This window comes from Gorilla gorilla, chromosome 5 (assembly GCF_029281585.2).
Source record: "Gorilla gorilla gorilla isolate KB3781 chromosome 5, NHGRI_mGorGor1-v2.1_pri, whole genome shotgun sequence".
Classification (NCBI taxonomy): domain Eukaryota; kingdom Metazoa; phylum Chordata; class Mammalia; order Primates; family Hominidae; genus Gorilla; species Gorilla gorilla.
In genome coordinates, this window is record NC_073229.2 from 121843898 (window position 1) to 121863389 (window position 19492).

Consider the following 19492-nt stretch of genomic DNA (forward strand, 5'->3'; position numbering starts at 1 on the left):
CAACTAAGATTACAGGTAATAGGAGTATCAGTGGAGGATATTGGGACAAAATGAGAAGTGTGTGAGTGTATGTGTGCATGTGTGTGCGCACATGCATGTGCATTCTTGTGTGGTGTTACTACAGGAACTAACACGGTAGGATGAGAAATTCAGTTTCTTGTTACAAAAATGCCAGTGTTGTAACAGTAAAAAAAGGAAAGGCTGACAATGAGAGAGATGATTAGTCATCCAAAATACGGGGAGACAAAAAAGCAAAAAGAAGAAATAAGACCTAGTGTTAGATAAATCAGTAGTGTGATTATAGTTTACAACAATCTATTGCACTTTTCAAAATAGCTAGAAGAAAATAATTCACGTCTCTAGCATTAAAAAAGACAAATATTTAAGGTGATAGCTAGCCCAAGTACACTTATTTGAGGATGCCTTAAATGATCACATGTACCCTGAAACTATGTACATCTATTATATGCCAATAAAATGTTTAAAAATCTAAATTGATAGGTTGTAAAGTGTGAAAACATTTATGCCAGCAATATCATGTTTAGATATTTGTGCTGTAGAAATACTTTCAAAAGGGAGCAAAATGCATCATTGTTTATAATAGTTAAAAAATCAATAAACAACCTTAATATCTAATAATAGGGGATAATTAAATAAATATTGGTACACTCACATAAATGAATACTATGCAACTGTTAAAAATAAATATTTTAATAGATGTTCTAAATGTGAATCATGGCTCTGCCACTCACTTGCTTGGGAATCTTGGCCAAATCACTGTATCTCTCTGAGCCTTAGTTTCTTTCTCTGTGAAATGTGCATATTTATCTGATAGTCTGTATGATGATTTAATGTCATTTTTGTGAGACATTAAGCAAAGTGCCTAATATATGATAAGCTCTCTGTATAGTTTAATTGTAATTGTCATTGTCCCCATCATCCAAATGAACTGATATGGAAAGATATTTGTAACATTTAGAGAAGAGTAAAAATATATTATGAGAGGAATAAAAGGAAAATAACTTTTAATAGCTATGGACAAAGGTCTATATAAAATATATGAAAATTATATATATTCTTATGTAAGGAAGTTTGTATGCAGAAAAATAGTGAGTAGGAAAGAAAGTCTAGGGAACATTTATTGTTAAAATATTCTTTAAATAACTAAAGCATCAGGCATTAATGGTTTCTGCTTTTCTTATTCTGATTTTTCATGTCGTAACCACTCTGCTTCCCTTCTCCATTACTCTTCTCCTCAACCGCCTTAGTTTAGTTCATCTCTTTAGAGGAACTTAGATCTGTCAGAGTAGGCCAGTAGTACATACTGCAGGACTTTTGTCCAAGCCATCATCCTCAGTTGACGTTTTGTAGATCCAGACTGCGATGGTATAAACTCTGCCACTGAGCGATTGTACCTGCATGAACATCACATACATTTCTGGGTACTTCAATGTTGGAAAGATGTCAGAAAATTGGAGTCAGTTCAGAAAAGAGTAACAAAACTTAAAAGGAACTTGGGGAGGGGGATGATTTCTGAGGAAATATTAAAATAAATATATACTGTGCACATCCCAGACTATGTAATATAAAATTCTGCAATAGGCATATATATTCTTTTTAAAAAACAAGTACTTTCAATGAAATTTTAAAATATATTTGAGCTGAGGTAATATGTAGCTTATTTTAAATTCAATTGTTGAGTAGAAATTGTTACATCAGTAAGTAGTGATGAATAATAGTCATTAGTTAAAATATCTAGTAATTTTATAAAACAAGTATAGTTTTTAGATGTTTACTGTGGCCTAGAATATTGTTTTGTTTTTAATGAACAAATGTTGACATTCAAAGTTGATTAAGTGAGCTCAACAGTTAATGAACAATAGCCCAAATTAAACAACTTTTGTGAAATTACTTTATGCAATGTCAGGCACATATTGGGCTCTTATTAATGTTTTTTTTAAACAAATAACTAAATACCAAGAAATTACATTGGCAACAATGCTATGTATCTACAATGTGAAGGAAGTAATAAGAAGATAAATGATAAAAATTTACAATTTTCAACATTCACCCATTTCATGGAGGAGTCAAATGTGAAAGAAGAGCTCCAAAAGAATTGGTAGCAACAGTTCCTAATGTAAATATTTATTTTTATTTTCTTTTAACTTTTATTTTAAGTTCAGGAGTATAAATGCAGGGGTCTGTTACATAGGTAAACTTGTGCCACGGGGGTTTGTTGTACAGATTATTTCATCACCCAGGTATTAACCCTGGTACTCCTTGGTTATTTTTCCTGATCATCTCCCTCCTCCCAACCTCCACCCTCCAAAAGGTCCAGCGTGTGTTGTTCCCCTGTATGTGTCCATGTGTTTTCATCATTTAGCTCCAGAAATAAGACTGAACACCTACAACTTTCTGATCTTCGACAAATCCGACAAAAACAAGCAATGGAGAAAGGATTCCCTATTCAGTAAATGGTGCTGGGATAACTGACTAGCCATATGCAGAAGATTGAAACTGGACCCCTTCCTTACACCATATGGAAAAATTAACTCAAGATGGATTAAAGACTTAAATGTAAAACCCTAAAGTGTAAAAACCCTGGAAGACAACCTAGGCAATAACATTTAGGACATAGGCATGGGCAAAGATTTCATGAAGAAGATGCCAAAAGCAATTGCAACAAAAGCAAAAATTGACAAATGGGATCTAATTAAACTAAAGAGCTTCTGCACAGCCAAAAAACTATCAACAAAGTAAACAGACAACATACAGAATGGGAGAAAATTTTTGCAAACTATGCATCCAACAAAGGTCTAAGATCCAGCATGTATAAAAAACTTAAACAAATTTACAAGAAAAAAACCAAACAACTACATAATGTAAATATTAATGGAGGAATTATTAAAGGAAATGGAAAGATATTTGATTCTATGATATTAATATTAAAATGATGTGCTATTGAATTCTGTATTTTCTTGTCACAATGAGAAATTTTAAAGTTACAGTGGCAATTTCACATATGGTATATTACCAATTCCTAGAGAAGAGATAAAATACCTATTTAAAATATCTTTATGGCATTTGTTATAAACTAGATTTTAATCAGAAATCTACTCCATCCATTTGGAATTCTAGTTTGGCTTTAGAGCACAACACGATTTGACTAAAGATTTTGTAGATGCATGTTATATATTATTTATTATAATCGATTGATTAGTTATAGGTGAATATGTACATTTATTAATTCATTGCACACATTTGTAGAGCTCCTGCTCTATGCCAGGCTCATTATGAAGAGCATCGGGTTCTTTAAATTGTCACATGTCCAGCCTTTGATAGGAGACCAAATCTTTAGTAACCATTGTTTCATTCTTCCATCTGACTGGGCAAGTGCTCTGAATCATTCATTTTTCCTACCAAATTTGGTGGGCTTCCAAACCAGAGTATTTATCTAGGTAAAATTTAAGTTCATTTGTCAGGTTAAAAAAAATTTATTTATAAAAAGTATTTATTTGGGATCTGAAATTATTTTTAACCTCTATGTTTTCTTTAAAAAAAAAGCTGTATTTGTGATATTAAGTCTTCCACAATCCAAAACTTGCTGATTCTCTTTATTCACTTTCAAATTTTATTTGTAAAGAAACTACAGATTTTCTTATGGTTTTTCCTAGACAGCCTATGTATTTATGGCTTTTATAAAAAAACTTTTCTCATTTTCATTTTCATCTGGTTTTTTTTTTTTTTTTTTTTTTTTTTTTTTGAGACAGAGTTTCACTCTGTTGCCCAGGCTGGAGTATAGAGTGGCAGGATCACAGCTCACTGCAAACTCCATCTCCTGGGTTCAAGCGATTCTCCAGCCTCAGCCTCCCAAGTAGATGAGATTACAGGTGCCCACCACCACACCTGGCTAATTTTTGTATTTTTAGTAGAGACGGGGTTTCACCATGTTGGTCAGGCTGGACTTGAACTCCTGACCTCAAGTGATCTGCCTGCCTCAGCTTCCCAAAGTGCTGGGATTACAATTGTCAGCCACCACGCCCAGCCATCTTCTTACTTGTTAATGATGTAGTAGAGGAAAGTTATGGGGTTTTGTTTGCAGTACTATTTCTTCTCAATGATTAGTTTATCTTACTAGTTCTATATTTTTCCTCATTTTATTTCGTGTTTTCACATGTCAAACAGTAGTTTTGTTCTTCTCCTTATGCTGGTTATTTCTTTCATATATCATTTGCAATGTTAAATAACATCCAGATTACTCTTAATAAAATGGTGAGGGATGTGACAGGTTTTAGTACAAACGTTGCTAGCAATTCACTTTTAGATTAAGACCAATGACCCTTGATCCATATTGTCTGAATTTGAATCTCTTTGTGCCATCTACTAGAATGCTGAGTGATTGGTTTACCCTCCTTGGCTCTGTATAATAACTTTATCTGTAAATAGGTTAATTATAGTGAGATAGCCAGGTGGAAGGGGTTCCTCTGAAAAACTCCAACTGGCCTGCACACTGACCTGGAGCAACAGGAAGTCCATGCCTTTCGCAGCTGGGAGGAGCCTGGCCCCTCCTTTTCCTGTGTAGAATCTGGGATTCAAACTGTAAGGCAGGAAGCACCCTAGCAGGGACTCTGGCCTTGGGGCGAGTCCCTGTTTTCCCCTTTTCTTCCTTTTCACCCAATAAAACCCTGTCTTACTTACCATTCAAATTGTTTGCGAGCCTAAATTTTTGTGGCCGTGTAACGAGGACCCTGCCTTTAGCTGAACTAAGGAAAAGTCCTGCAACAATAGTACCTATACCATAGATTTATTAAATGAATTAATAAATATAATAAACTTATAATAAGACATAGTATTTTTTGTATATTGATAAAATAATTATTAAATAATATCTTGCCTTTAAATCAGGAGTTGGCAAATCTTTTCTGTAAAGGACAGGATAATAAATATTTTCAACTTTGTTAACAGTTTAGTGTCTGTGTCAGGTCCTCAGCTCCGGCTTTGTAGTGGAAAGCAGCCACTGATAATGAACAAATAAATGTGCATGGTTGTGTTTGAATAAAACTTTATTAAAGCAGGCTTACAAGTCTGATTTTTGCTTTGGATAGTTAAATCTGACCTTCTAGTAATTTAAAGCCTTTTGTTTTTATGCTATTTCGATGTTTCCTTTGTTGACTACATTTACTTTTATCTTTTTATATAATTACATTTATATCTACTAATCTTAGTAATACAAATAGGAATAAAATTGACTATTGACTACCTACTTTATGAGTAAGAAAATTTGATTAAGTAATTCACAAATGAAGAACTACAAATGTTCAATAAACATGACCATATGCTTAGTCTCACTAGAAGTCAAATAAATAAACATTTGAAAAGAAGAAATATATTTATATTTAAATTTATCTGCCTATCAAGCTGCCAAAAGTGAAAAATCATTACACAGTTATACGTGTGAATGTCTGTATGTTCAGTGGGGAACGAGCACTGGGGAGAATTTGTTTTCTGATGAAAAAAGTAAAGGTAGCAAAACAGATTTTCTGGAAGGTTAGTTAATGATACATGACATGTCTTAAAATACACAGAATATGAATGCAGCAATTCATTTGCAGGAATTTAAGGAAATGACCAAAAGCAAAAGGTATATTTAAAGCAATTTTCATTATGGCATCATTTGTAATAACAATATTATAAAACAATAACAACTGTGGATAAAATTAATTTTAAACAAATTAGAATAGTTCAGGGGGACTTATTTCTTGCAATGATGAATTGGTAACGCAGACCAACCACCAATCACCCTAGAAAAGACAATGTTGAAATAACAAAAAAATCCTGGATGAAACGCAAATATCTTCTTAAATAGATCGTGGGGTTAACAAGATAGTATGAAAATACCAGACCCAAAACAGGAAATGAGTGAGAGCTGAAAGAAGTACGTCTTTGTCAAACTTTGGCTATGAAAAGCAGCTAAATTGTAAACTGCTATTTTGGTCCTGTCAAAGAGAAATAATCCTAGTCTGGCCCAGATCCCTGAAAGGCTGGTCTCTGCAATAGGGAACAAAAAATGTACTCTCTATGGTCTTCTAAATTGTCCCTAAAATCTCAAGTCTTGGTCTCATGTGGGCACCACCCTTCTGTGCAAAAGGAAATGAAGTATCCTTCTGAAGTAGTATATCCTTTTCCTGGGTTTCAAATTACTTCTAAAAGTAATTTTTCAAACAAGTCTTTAGCAAACAACCAAGGACAATATGGTACACAATGCATCTAGACAGTATCAGCCACTATCCACAGAAGCAGAATACACTAGAAACAGACCACTGGGACTACAGATATTAAAAATTAAAAAATCGATTCTATATTAATGGAGGTAATGTCTAAGTTTAAAAATTTCAGTAAAATATGAAAACTATAAATGTGATGTGATAAATGTGCAAAAGAGCCAATTGGAATTATAATAACTAAATATCAAGTTGGTATTGAGAACTCAAAGAATGGGTTTACCAGCAAATTATGTAGGTTTTATATACTCTGAACTGGTATATCATTAGAAATTAGAAATTAGAAGGTAGATCATTAGAAATTATCCAGAATAAAATACAGAGAGACAAAAATATGGACAATTTAGAAAATGGTAAGGGACTTAGAGGACCTGGTAAGAAGATTTAGCATGTTTGAGGCCCAGAACAAGAGGAGAAAAAAAATGTGCGGAAACCATTTTGAAGCGACAATGGCTAATAATTTCCAAGAACTACTGAAATACATTAAGCCACTGATTTAGGAATCCCAAGAAGCCACAAATAAGATAAAAATGTTTTTAAAAATGTAGTTAAATATTCACTTAAACATAAAAATGAAAAATAATAATATGGAATAGGTTAAACCTACTGTAGTCTAACAATGGGACCCTGTTCAATATATGAAAATGTAGATGCATAGTTATTATTCTAGAAAATGCTTATAATATAGTGAGTGGAAAACAACTATAATACAAAGACAACAGTACCTTTTAAATGTGTATATGTACATGAAGTATTGTTTTGAATATATGTTCAAAGTAGTAATTTCTAGATGGTGGAAATTTGGGATCTGAAAATTCATTAATTATTTATTTATACTTATACATATTTTATTATTTTTCTGTAATTGTTATCATATCACAATGTAATTTAAAAATCAAGGTCAAAATGCAATACCCAGTGCTGGTGAGAGAATAGTAAAACAGACACTTTCATACTTTATTGGTAAGATTACATCTTAAAGCAAACTCAGTGTTGGGGAATTTGATTGTATGTATCCCAAAGTGTACAAATGGTTATTTCCATTGATCTGGTGATTTAATGTCTAGTTATTTATCCTAAGGAACTAGACAGGTACAGAAAGATTTATGTAATGCACAGAAGGTCCTCAGTACACAAATCCTTTGCCTAGAATACTCTCCTTTGCTAGGCATCCTTCAGGTCTCAATTATGTCACTTCTTCAGTAGGACTTTCCCTCCAAATCCAGTAGTGGTTTATATTCTCACTTAACCCCTCCTATGACACACTATCACAATTGTAATTATGTGGGTTACTTTCATCAGTATCTGCATAATTTCTGTCTTCCCATCTACACATATTCTAAGGTCTCAGAGATGGGACTATATCTTTGTTCTTGCCTTCACCGCCTGTGCTGAAACACTGTCTCTAGCTCATTATAGGCAATCACTAAACATTTAATAAATTAATAAAAATGTTTATTTCAGATTTCATTTTAATAGAAAAACAGAAAGATAAAAATAGAAAGCTAACAAAATTTGTTAATCTTAAAATTTATTATGTTACGTTAATGTATTGAATACCACTGTTGTGAAAAATTAATATTTTCCAAAAATGTTTAGTGACTTCTAAAGGTTTTTTATGTTGTTAAGGAAAAAAAACATGTTTGAAAGTATGTTTACATTACAAATTCACCATTAAAAATCTCACATAAAAATCTGTATATCAAATATATCATCTTTTCACTATACTTACATGAAAGTATGTGTGTACACATATGTGTACATACACACATATGTGTACATACATATATATATAAAATATGTACACACATGTAAATATACACAAATATATGCTAATAGTTCTTTCCGAATTTCAGCATATTTGGATATGTGTAGACAGAGATTTATCTGCTTTCTGAAATTTTGAAGAAACATAATGGTGAAACCATAGGACTATGAAAGTTTTACCAAATTGGGATGAAATTATTTTATAGCTTTGTTAATTTCTCCTGACCAATTCAGCTTTCTATTTTGTTTCCCCCTTAATTTGGATACTTTGTATTTGCCCAGAACATAAATTTTATATCAAGATTTTAAAATTTTTTTATTCATTCACTCAACAAATATTTACTGAGCATCTACCATGTACAGTAAGAAAAACAGAAAAATCACTGCTCACTTACACCTATTCTTGTTGAGGGAGGGAAAAAGATAATAAACAAGATAAATAAGTAAAACATAGGTTATATTTGTTTGTTTTTTTTGTTTTTTTGTTTTTTGTGTGTGTGTGTTTTTAGTAGAGACAGGGTTTCACCGTGTTAGCCAGGACAGTCTCGATCTCCTGACCTCGTGATCCCCCCGCCTCAGCCTCCCAAAGTGCTGGGATTACAGGCATGAGCCACCGCGCCCGGCCAAAACATAGGCTATATTAGATAGTCATAAGGAGCAAGAAAAAAAATTAAACTGGGAAGGGGGATAGAAAGTGTCAGGTGTGTATGTGCATGCATGTGTGCAATTTTAAATAGGGTAGTCAAGGAAGGTCTCACTGAGGAGGTGACATTGGAAAAAGACTTAAAGGAGTGAATTTGCTGATGTCCAGAGAAAGAATTTTAGGTAGGAGGAAAATCAAGTGCAAATGCAAGTATATGCCTGGCATATGCAAGGAAAAGCAAAGAGACCAGTATGGGTGGACTGGATAAGGGGGAATGGGGGAAATACGTTCAAAGATTTATTAGCAGAGATTTTGCTTTCTTTATATGTTTTTAATTTCTAGTGTTGTTTGACTTTTCACTTTTTCTTGATTATAATTAAGGGATTTTTTAATGTTTTAAAGCATAGCTTTATTTTTTAAAAATGGTTGTGTGTTTTTAAAATTTCTCTTTCTATTTTCTTTCTTTTCCCTTGTTTTCCATTGACTTTTAAAATTATTTGGCTAACTTCTCAAATTAACTTCATTTACTTTTGTTCCTTTTCTTTTAATAGTGAAATGATTAATTAGAGTTTATATTTTGCTTTGAAAAGAATTGTGATTGAATCATAATTTTTACATTTAGTGTTCTCTTTCTTGTTTTTTTAAATTACTTTGCAAGTTATTTTTAAGTATGAGCTTTTCTGCTTATACAACAATATGTTCATGCTAGAAACAGAAGAAAATCTTCAAAGGAGATGGAAGAAAATAAATCATGAGTTTACTCACATATGAATATATTCATTTATATATATAAATACCATATTTTTAGTTAAAATTAAGATAATACTTTATAGTTTTTAAATGGACTTATTCCATATTGGGCTGAAAAAGTTTTAGACATTGTAATTAACTTTTTACTGAGGAAATGTATTTTTGTATTTTGTAATAGAAATATTAAAGCCATAAAATAACATGTAATAAATGTAAATTCCCCCTGCGTCCTACATTGCCAGAATTCTCCACTTGCCCTAGCTAAAGACAATCACTGTTACTAGTTTGCTATGTGTCTTTGCAGAGGTATTCTATCACAAGAAGTAGCATGTTGTTTTCTTTTCTTTACGGTCAGAATATCTCCTCTGTTTCTTGTGCCACTTGTAGCTATATCTGTAAGCCATTGTTTTACTAAATCTAATTCAGTTAGGTTTTAAGTCGATGGAGATTCTATCCAGATTTGGCAGTGGCTGTTGATTCTTGTTTCTAGTATTTATTTTCATTTTGAATTTTTCTGTTTTGCCTTAGGTATTTTACTGATGAATTTGGAAGCCTGAATTAAGGACTAATTTATTCAAAACACTACTTCTCAGGAGAGTTTTATATTTTTTCTTCCTTTTATTTGTTTCTCTTTTCTGTTTTTTTATATCAAATAATTTTTCTTTTATAACTTATATTTTTCTTGTAAACCACTATAAGTTCCTTTTGGAAAGACATGGTCTACAAATCAATCTATATAATATTTTATTATTGAACTATAAAAGAATTACTGTCCCTAGATGTCCATCATCAAGAAACTGGAAATATAGGCTGGGTGCGGTGGCTCATCCTTGTAATCCCAGCACTTTGGGAGGCTGAGGTGGATGGATCACTTGAGGTCAGGAGTTCAAGAGCAGCTGGCCAACATGGTGAAACTCCATCTCTATTAAAAATAGAAAATTAGCCGAGTGTGGTGGCGCGTGCCTATAATCCCAGCTACTCGGGAAGCTGAGGCAGGAGAATCGCTTGAACCTGGGAGGCAGAGCTTGCAGTGAGCCGAGATCGCACCACTGCACTCCAGCCTGGGTGACAGAGCGAGACTCTGTCTCAAAAATAAATAAATAAATAAATAAATAAATAAATAAATAAATAAAATAAAAAAGAGAAATTGGAAAAACAAGCCTTGGTACAAATGCTGTACTAACTGTTAAAAATATATTTTAATTGACTTGGAAAGATGTTTGTGAATTTTTTTTGAGAGAAAGAGCAGGTCACATAGTACTGTGCATATTGACATGATTTTAATATAGGACTGTTTATGTCCATCTGTCTATCCGCAGAGGCGGGTGGATCACGAGGCCCCTTCCATATATGCCCATATTTATATATGTCTATAAAGAGGTCTGGAAGGGAATTTGGCAAACAGTGACAATCTCTGGGTGGTATACATCTTGTATGAATTTTATAATCTCTCATTTATACTTCTATTGGTTGTCTGAATTTTCCATATATACCTAAGTAATTTTATCAAAAAACTTTTATGTTTCTAAAGGATATATGGCAAATTTCTTTAAGTAATTATTTTGCTCAGAATGCCACAGTTTAAAAGGCTACTTGTTAACCTACAGTTAACATATTTTTTCAAACTTCACCTGTATTTACCTCTAATTTAAAACCAACGAAAGGTAACAACACATTGGCATTTTGAATATTATTCAATAGGTTACGATTTCTGTTTACAGAGAATGCACAGTACTTTGAAACCAATTTTATATGTTGCTTTTAATGATGAATGGACAATTTTATCCTAATTTCTTGTCAGTTGGTATTTTAGAAACATTTCTAAACAAAGCTCCCTGAGGAACATGGAAATCATACTTTCCTTTTTTAGTTAAGTTATATCTTTAAAAACTATCAAGTAGAGTCTCTACATTAAATAAGCTTTGCAGTTTGTTCGTAATGCACATGTTTGCTCTGCTGTTTCAGGAACAGGAGTATCAGAAAGCTTCTGTGTAGAAGCTGGTTATTTAATATCCAGGCTCAGTTTACCAGGACCTTTATTTCATTACAAGAACTCTTCTATAATGATAAGCTACTTGTAACATCAAAGCACAAGAGACATTATCTCTTCCTCCCCATAGCCCATGATCTAAAAGCTTTTCTTTTTATCTTTATTTGAAAGAGAAAATATGTTTTTCAAAAAAGCCTCAGCAGATTGTGGACATGGCATAAGTAGGCTCTGGGCATAGTCTAATTTTTTTTCACCTTTTTCTGTGTGTTTTGTCTTATGTTTCAGTATTATGCTTTTTTGGCTTTTTGGGGGGGAATAAGATAAAGGAATTTTGTTTTAAACTAATTGTGAGAAGGAAAATGCCTTCTAACTGGTGTGTGTGTGTGTATATATATATATATGCACACCTATATATGTTATATGTATATAACATAGTCACTTTTCAACCAAAATTACTTGTTGAGTCTCTTAGAAAATAAGGGAAGTGACTGGGCATGGTGGCTCATGCCTGTAATCACAGTACTTTTGGAGGCTGAGGTTGGTGGATCATTTGAGGTGAGGAGTTCGAGACCAGCCTGACCAACATGGTGAAACCCCATCTCTACTAAAATTACAAAAAAAGTTAGCTGGGCGTGGTGGTGCATCCCTGTAGTCCCAGCTACTCGGGAGGTTGAGGCAGGAGAATCTCTTGAACCTGGGAGGCAGAGGTCGCAGTGAGCTGAGGTTGCACCACTGTACTCTAGCCTGGGCTACAGAGCGAGACTCTGTCTCAAAAAAAAAAGCATTTTCGTAGACTTTTTTTTTTTTTTAGATTTTAGGGAAAGTTTTAGGAGTCTAAATTTTGAACACTTACAATAGAGCTAGAAAGCTAGAAGCCCCTGAATGATGAAGTGGAATGTCAGTATACCTGCCGGCTTTTGATTCTCTATCAAATACACGATATTGGGGGCAAAACAAAGATGGATATGATACACAGATGAAACCCAGGGAAAAGAAACTTTTCTAAATAAATTATCCAAATGTTTGCTTTTCATTTGACCTGAGCTGTACCTCTCAATATCATATATGTAGGGACTTTGGTTAATCATGTTATTTCTATTTGCACAGGGACACACAATCATTAGCAGTTTGTAAATGCTTTTGATGATAATTTCACATGGCTGCATGAGAAAAAAATGTTAACATTCTGTCTTGGACTGTGTGAATGCCTCTAATTTGTTATGTGAAAAATTACAAACACCAATATTTGCTTTGTTGGTCTATAATCATTAGAAACAGAGATAAACAAATTAATGGAAGAGATATTTTTGGTGATTAGAGGAGCAGACATGAAGTAAATCTGGTTCTTGAAATTATACTCTTTTGCTTGTTAAGTACAATACTGAATGTCAGTTAGAAAGGTAATATTGACATTTAGTATTTTACTTAACAAGCAAAAGTATATGATTTCAAGAACCAGGTTTACTTCACTTCTGCTGGAATGTTCCCAAACATTCCAGACTGTTCTGACATGAGGTCACCATCATGGTTAGTCAGCAGGGTGAGATGCTGGTGTCATGAGGGTAGACTAAGGTTTTATAATTCATTCGGAAAGACATTTGGATGACCAGGCTATACCACACTGGGTCTCTCCTCCCAGGCAAGAAAAATGAAGTTTCTTGTGATTTTCTTGTCTATCTGGTGCTCATTCTTGTATTTGTCCACTTAAAAATATTTATTTGCTCTCCCACCATGTGCCAGACCCTATATACAATAAAATGAGACTAAGACCCCTACCATTAAATAGCTTACAGTATTTCAGAGGAGACAGTGATAGAAGCAGTTACAAAACAATAAATCAATTAGGGAATGCAATGAGAACACAATAAATCAAACAGAGAATGCTATAAGAAGAGGGCACACACATTACTTTCCTGAAGGTACTAGGGGTGGCTTCTCAGAGGAGCTAAAGTCTGACATTTGACAGGAAGAGAAATTGGGCAAAGGCAATCTTGACAGAAGAATGGCATGTTTAAAGGCACTGAGGTATTCAGGATACCAGGCAAAGGTGCACATGGAGGAAGGGTAGGAGATGAGACTGTCCAGATAGACGCCACTTCCCACATGCAAAGTTTTGGAGTTAGAATGTTATATTATAGCTAAAAATGTACATATATTCAAATTATATTAAAGTTACAATTCAAAGATGGGTAACACGTGAACAATAATCAGATTTGCAATTTTGAGTGACCAACCAGATAGCATTGTGTTGATTTGGAATGATGTGAGACTGGAAATAAGGAAATCCTTTAGGCAGTGCTTTGGAAGTACAGCTTAACTATTTATGAATTACTCCTTCTAAACTCCTGCCTTTTCCTCATATACTCCTGGTAGATACAGGATAGATATAGATTTTAGTAAGACGGAAAATTGGGGAAGAAAAGTATTCATTGAAACAACTTGTTACTGTGCTGTCTCATGAAAGTCTTATAGGAGGCCAAAGTTTGCTTAACTGTATAAACATGAAGCAGGAAGTCTTTCGTAACGTATTTTAAACTTGAGTGAAATATATGCAAATGCATCAATATAATTCAAAGAAGAAGGTTTTAAATGCTGGAGAATAAATTCAAACCACCAGCTAATATTGGAATACAGATATGAATCTCCTGGCTCAAAACCAAAGAGTGCTTAAAGGAGAAGGTGACAATTATATATTGAAGAAGAGAATTGCTTCAACAGGTATTTGACTATGGAAAAGGATAAGCAAAGATATTGGAGACATTTGGTAACTGAATAGTTTGGATGATCTCAGTATGTATGGGGAAGTATTTGATTCTGGACTCCAGAGTCACATGGGCAATTTTCATGATATTTGAATGTGTCACCAAAGATGACAGTTTTTTTTAAATGTATATATAGACAATGTGGAAACACTGAAAGTTTTTAAGGGAAGAATTGACTAGTTCAAACTTATAGAGTAGGAAGACAGCTGTGACAGCAATGTGTGGGGAAATTGTATGTAGGAGATACTGGAAGCAAGAGAATGTTAGAATATCGCAATAATCTCAGCAAGAAAAATGAAATGTTGAACATAAATTTTCCTGACATAAGCTGACTGAAATGCCAGCTACTAGATTAATAGAAAGGTTTAGTATGGCAAATATAAGTGTCTCTTTTCAGGTACTCTGTTTCCACCACAGAAAGTAGACATTAAAGCCATATGTGTATGGGTGCCGTGACAATAATTTGCTCAAAATTTTACTTTCAACCAATCTTCACTGCATCAATTTTTTTAAAAAAGCTATTATGTCAAATGAATACTTTTCTCAGTGGTCCAGTGAGCTTGGGTTGTAGTTAGCAAAGTCTAAGGTCTAAGCTTATAGCACCTGACAATACAAAATACTTTTCTTATAAAGAATTTCTGTGATGATTTTTGCTTAAAATTTGTTTGACCTCACCTGTTTTCTCAGCCAGTACTGTGTCATTTTGTAGAAAGGACATTTAACCTAGTGGCCCACTGAGGCCTTCTGCCATGGACCTGCTGTGCGTACTTTGCTAAAATGGCTGCAGGGCTTAGACCTTGTCTAGGTCTGTTTGTCCATCTTCACAATGAAGATGTTGGATGAAAACATCACTAAGCCTCATGTCAACCTTACAGTCTTGAAAATCTATGTTTATCCAGTAGAACCAAACAAAAGCAAAACTTAAATTCTGCATTAAGATATACAAGCAATCAAACAACTGGTCTACTCATTTTGACTGTCTTAAAGTATCTGAAAAAAATTTATTAAGCCTGAAAGTTAATAACTATTGGGTTGCCACTTCCTCTGATGTTCTAAAACATTTTTTGTGTGTGTATAAATTTTAGTGTTCTAAATCCTTTGATCTCTCTATTGTATGTTCTCAAGCTTCCCTCCAGTCCTAGAGCAACTTGCTGTGAGTTATGAGCTGGGAGAGGTGATTAGGAGATAATATATAAACAATTAGAAGACAAGATATCACTGATGTTGCTATTATGAAGAAAACACACACAAATGTTTTTTTGAGAGGTTAGAAGACCCCTGTCCAGCAGCAAAGCTTTTGTATGTAGGCTGTGTGTGTGAATGTTTGCTACAATGAGACTCTGCCTCTAGCCTGCTAAGTGATTAGGATAGTATCATGGTGGAAGATCACTCATGTTTATTTATGACTGAATGATTTTATTGAGGATGGCGTAGAAACCCCTTACCGCCGCATGCACTCTCCTACTGCCACGTTGCCACCAAATATGGGTTAAGGGCATTAGAAAAGAAATCCCACATGCAGCCGGGCATGGTGGCTCACGCCAGTAATCCCAACACTTTGGGAGGCCGAGGCGGGCGGATCACGAGGTCAAGAGATCGAGACCATCCTGGCTAACACAGTGAAACCTCGTCTCTACTAAAAATACAAAAAATTAGCCGGGTGTGGTGGCGGGCGCCTGTAGTCCCAGCTACTCAGAGGCTGAGCCAGGAGAATGACGTGAACCCGGGAGGCAGAGCTTGCAGTGAGCCGAGATGGCGCCACTGCACTCCAGCCTGGGCGACAGTGCGAGACTCCGTCTCAAAAAATAAAATAAAATAAAATAAAATAAATTAAAAAAATAAATAAAAGAAACCCCACATGCTATGTCTGTTTGGATTAACTTCACAAACAAAATACAGGGAATATAAAGAAATATGAATGAAGGAATTATAAACCAGGTGTAAAACTAAGAAACTTAATTTTTAACTATGGCTTGGGTTATCTAAATGTGTACATACGTATAATATATGTGATTATATATGTAAAATACATATATATATATATATACACAAAAATACTGAGGATTTGGGGCATCTTAGCCTCTGAGCTACCAGTTCCTCTAATGTTCTAAAACATTTTTATTTGTTATTATACTTTTATATATTTAAACACACACATATATATGCATATATATATATATACGCATATATATGTGCAGAAATGGAGTCCAGTTTCATTCATTCACAATGGCAATAATATGGTCAGGAGGGGACATTTGATAGATTTATAGGACAAACGGATATTTGTGTTCTGAATTTTTTTTGTTTCCTTTGGTTTACCATGTTTTCAATACACAACTTGCTTGAGCATTGCACAGATTGGTAGAATATGATTTTATTAATAAAGCTCAATCTAATTGCCAGAAATTTAAGTTGTGGTATGTTACTTACTAGGCTTCTTATGTGGAACCAATGCTAAAACAATAATTACATATGCACACTATAGTTCATATTTTAATAGGTCTTCACTGAGACCTACTATGAGCCCTAGAGGCCAGCTCAGTCACAATTTTTGAGCTGAAACTCCTTTTAAAGACACTGTACTTGTTTTTACTAAAGGTTAATGATAAAAAATAAGCAATTCTCAAAGGTAAGTAAAAACATTAAAAAATAAGTTATTTCATTTCAAAATATGTCCCTATTGGCTTTTTCTCCTTTTCTATACAAACTTTTTGTGCAGATTTTGTAAAAGTCTTTTTATTCTTCTGAATATCACATTTTTTCCATGTACGTATTGACTAGTATTGTTTTAGCTTTTTAGAAGTGAAAGAATTTTAAAGAAATGTATAATGAGCCTGATCAGTAAAAAAACCTTTTCGCAGATATCTAAAAGCTAATAATTTAATCATGTGATCTTATGTCACCCCAGTTTCTACATGTATAAACAAATACAGCAATATCTTACAATTATGGTGTTTTAATATTGTGAAAGATTCTCAGTCATACAGCTTAATACTTTAATATCTGATGATGCAAACTTAGCTTGTAAAGGATTTGTGCATCTTGCAATAAAGTTCAAATGACTAAATTACTTTGTGTATTTACAAATGACACATGATGGTACATTTACCTCTTTACTGATGTTAGCTGATACATTAGTCAGATCTCTAGATTGTGAGAAAATTCTGAGGAAATATTGCCTGGAGTAAATTTTAATTTATGCAGGAAAAAATTAAATGTATGCTATTTTGCATAAAAGTGCAAGTGTGAGTAAATTATGTATGGTAAATTCTCATTGCTGAAAGCTTCTTGCAAATGAAGAATAGTTTTATTTGTGTCTTACTAATAGACCAACGTTTGGTTAGTTACATTTACTCCTGTTTGCTACAGGTAAAATGGATGGAACATCAGACAGCTCATTATAGAGACAAGTAAGCTCCAGTTCCAAAGTTGGTTGACAGAACAAGTCATGGTAAGTCTTGTAATTTTAGCACTACTGTACATCTGCAAGCTGTCTGTGGGTAAAATGCTTACTAAGCACTGCATTGGGGCTGTCAGAATGCTCATGGGTTGGTAATTAAATACAGACAGTGCTATGGTTTTATGGAGCTAAGCCAATATTTGTGCACTCTAGAAATCTCTTCTAGAAAGCTTTTACTTTGGACTTTAAGTTTTGGAAAAAGTACATTTTATTTTTATTGAGTAAACTTTCATTAAAAGCACACTTTCTAGGGCCTTCACTGAAAACATTCATTTCTGTTTTTCTGTGATAAGTCAATGGCCAATTCACCTAGCAAAGAAGTCAATTGTCAGCAGTGCTGGCCTTTGCAGTGTTAGTTTTCCCTCTCTCAAGTTTCATCGTCAATTACTATTTTTAAAACACTCAACAAAAAGATTTGAAAGTAAATAGAAAGATCTAAAATAGAGCTGCTGGAAAGAAATATATTTATTTGCCAGGTGTGGTGGCTTATGTCTGTAACCCCAGCACTTTGGAAGGCTGAGGCAGGAGGATAGCTTGAGCCCAGGAGTTTGAGACCAACCTGGGCAACACAGGGAGACCTTGTTTCTATTTAAAAAAAAAAAAAAGAAAAATTATCCAAGTGTGGTGGTGTGAGCCTGTGGTCCCAGCTACTTGGGAGGCTGAAGTGGGAGAACTGCTTGATCCCAAGAGGGACTGCAGTGAGCCGCGATTGTGCCACTGCACTCCAGCCTGGAAGACAGAACAAGACCCTGTCTCACACCCCCCCCAAAAATGGTGTTTATTTAATTCTTACCACTTTTTACTTTCCTTCTGGAATTTAGTGCCCTAGTTTAAATATGAATTGCTTGTATACTTCAGTAGGAAATGAATAATTTTTCCTTTATACTTGTTATAGATGTTCATTTTGATAGGTATAGAGTGTGTCATATAAAAGCATGCTATATAGCAGCACTAGAACCTGCAAACTATGACCCAGAAATCAAAGGCCAAATTCTGCCTGCATTTGTTTTTTTAAATGAAGTTTTATTGGAATACAGCTCATTTATTTATAGTTGCTTTCCTGCCACAATAGCAGAGTTTAATAGTTTGACAGATATTTGCAAAGTCTAAATTTTTTACCATCTGGCCCTTTACAGAAAAAATTTGTTGACCACTGGACTAGCACAAGAAAACTTGTAAAGGAATACATATTTTTTATTTGTTTTTGTACTGTTTAATAACAAGAAAGAATACAAAAAGTATCATTTCAAATGAATTTTATTTTCTTTAACAATGAGGAAAATTTGTGTTATTGCTTTACATTTTTAAAAAAACCTTAATAATATCCTGTAGCAGGAGTTTGTTGTTGGATGCAAATCCGTGTACACTCTTAGGTGGATAGTTAGTAAGTTTGTGTATCTTTAAAGGGAAATATTTTCTAACACATGCTGTGAGATTGGCATAAAAAGGAAACGGAGAATAGAGTTCAGGTGAGTCAGTGAAGTGGCTTCTAACCATGCAGCTATTATATGCCTGAAAACTGCATACATTGAGGTTAGTCTGCAAGCCCTTACCAGCTTGTTATTGGCAAGGTTTCCAAACCTCTAACTGTATTATGGATGTGGATTCATTATCTATAGCAGACTATTCCCCATGACTGTCTCAAAGATAGTTCCTGGGCCAACTTATATTTTTTAATCTGTCACATTTACTTTCCAAAGAAAAAAAGTAAAAGAAACTTGTTAGGAAATTAAAAGTGTATATATGCTGTTATTTTTAAAATTTTTTTGGTGTCATTTAGTTGTGAAGTAGATGTGTATGCACATTTATGGTTAAAAAAACTGGTAGGAATGTGAGGTA

General features: G+C 33.9%; 1 long non-coding RNA gene across 2 annotated transcripts in view; it reads left to right on the top strand.

Annotated features, from left to right (window-relative positions):
* The window catches only part of LOC129534551 (uncharacterized), a 964006-nt gene that overhangs the window by 243804 nt on the left and 700710 nt on the right, over positions 1-19492 (top strand). For both annotated transcript variants that reach the window (XR_010134327.1, XR_010134328.1), the window contains one exon: positions 17563-17644. This is a non-coding gene — a long non-coding RNA (uncharacterized lncRNA). The remainder of the gene's footprint in view (positions 1-17562; positions 17645-19492) is intronic.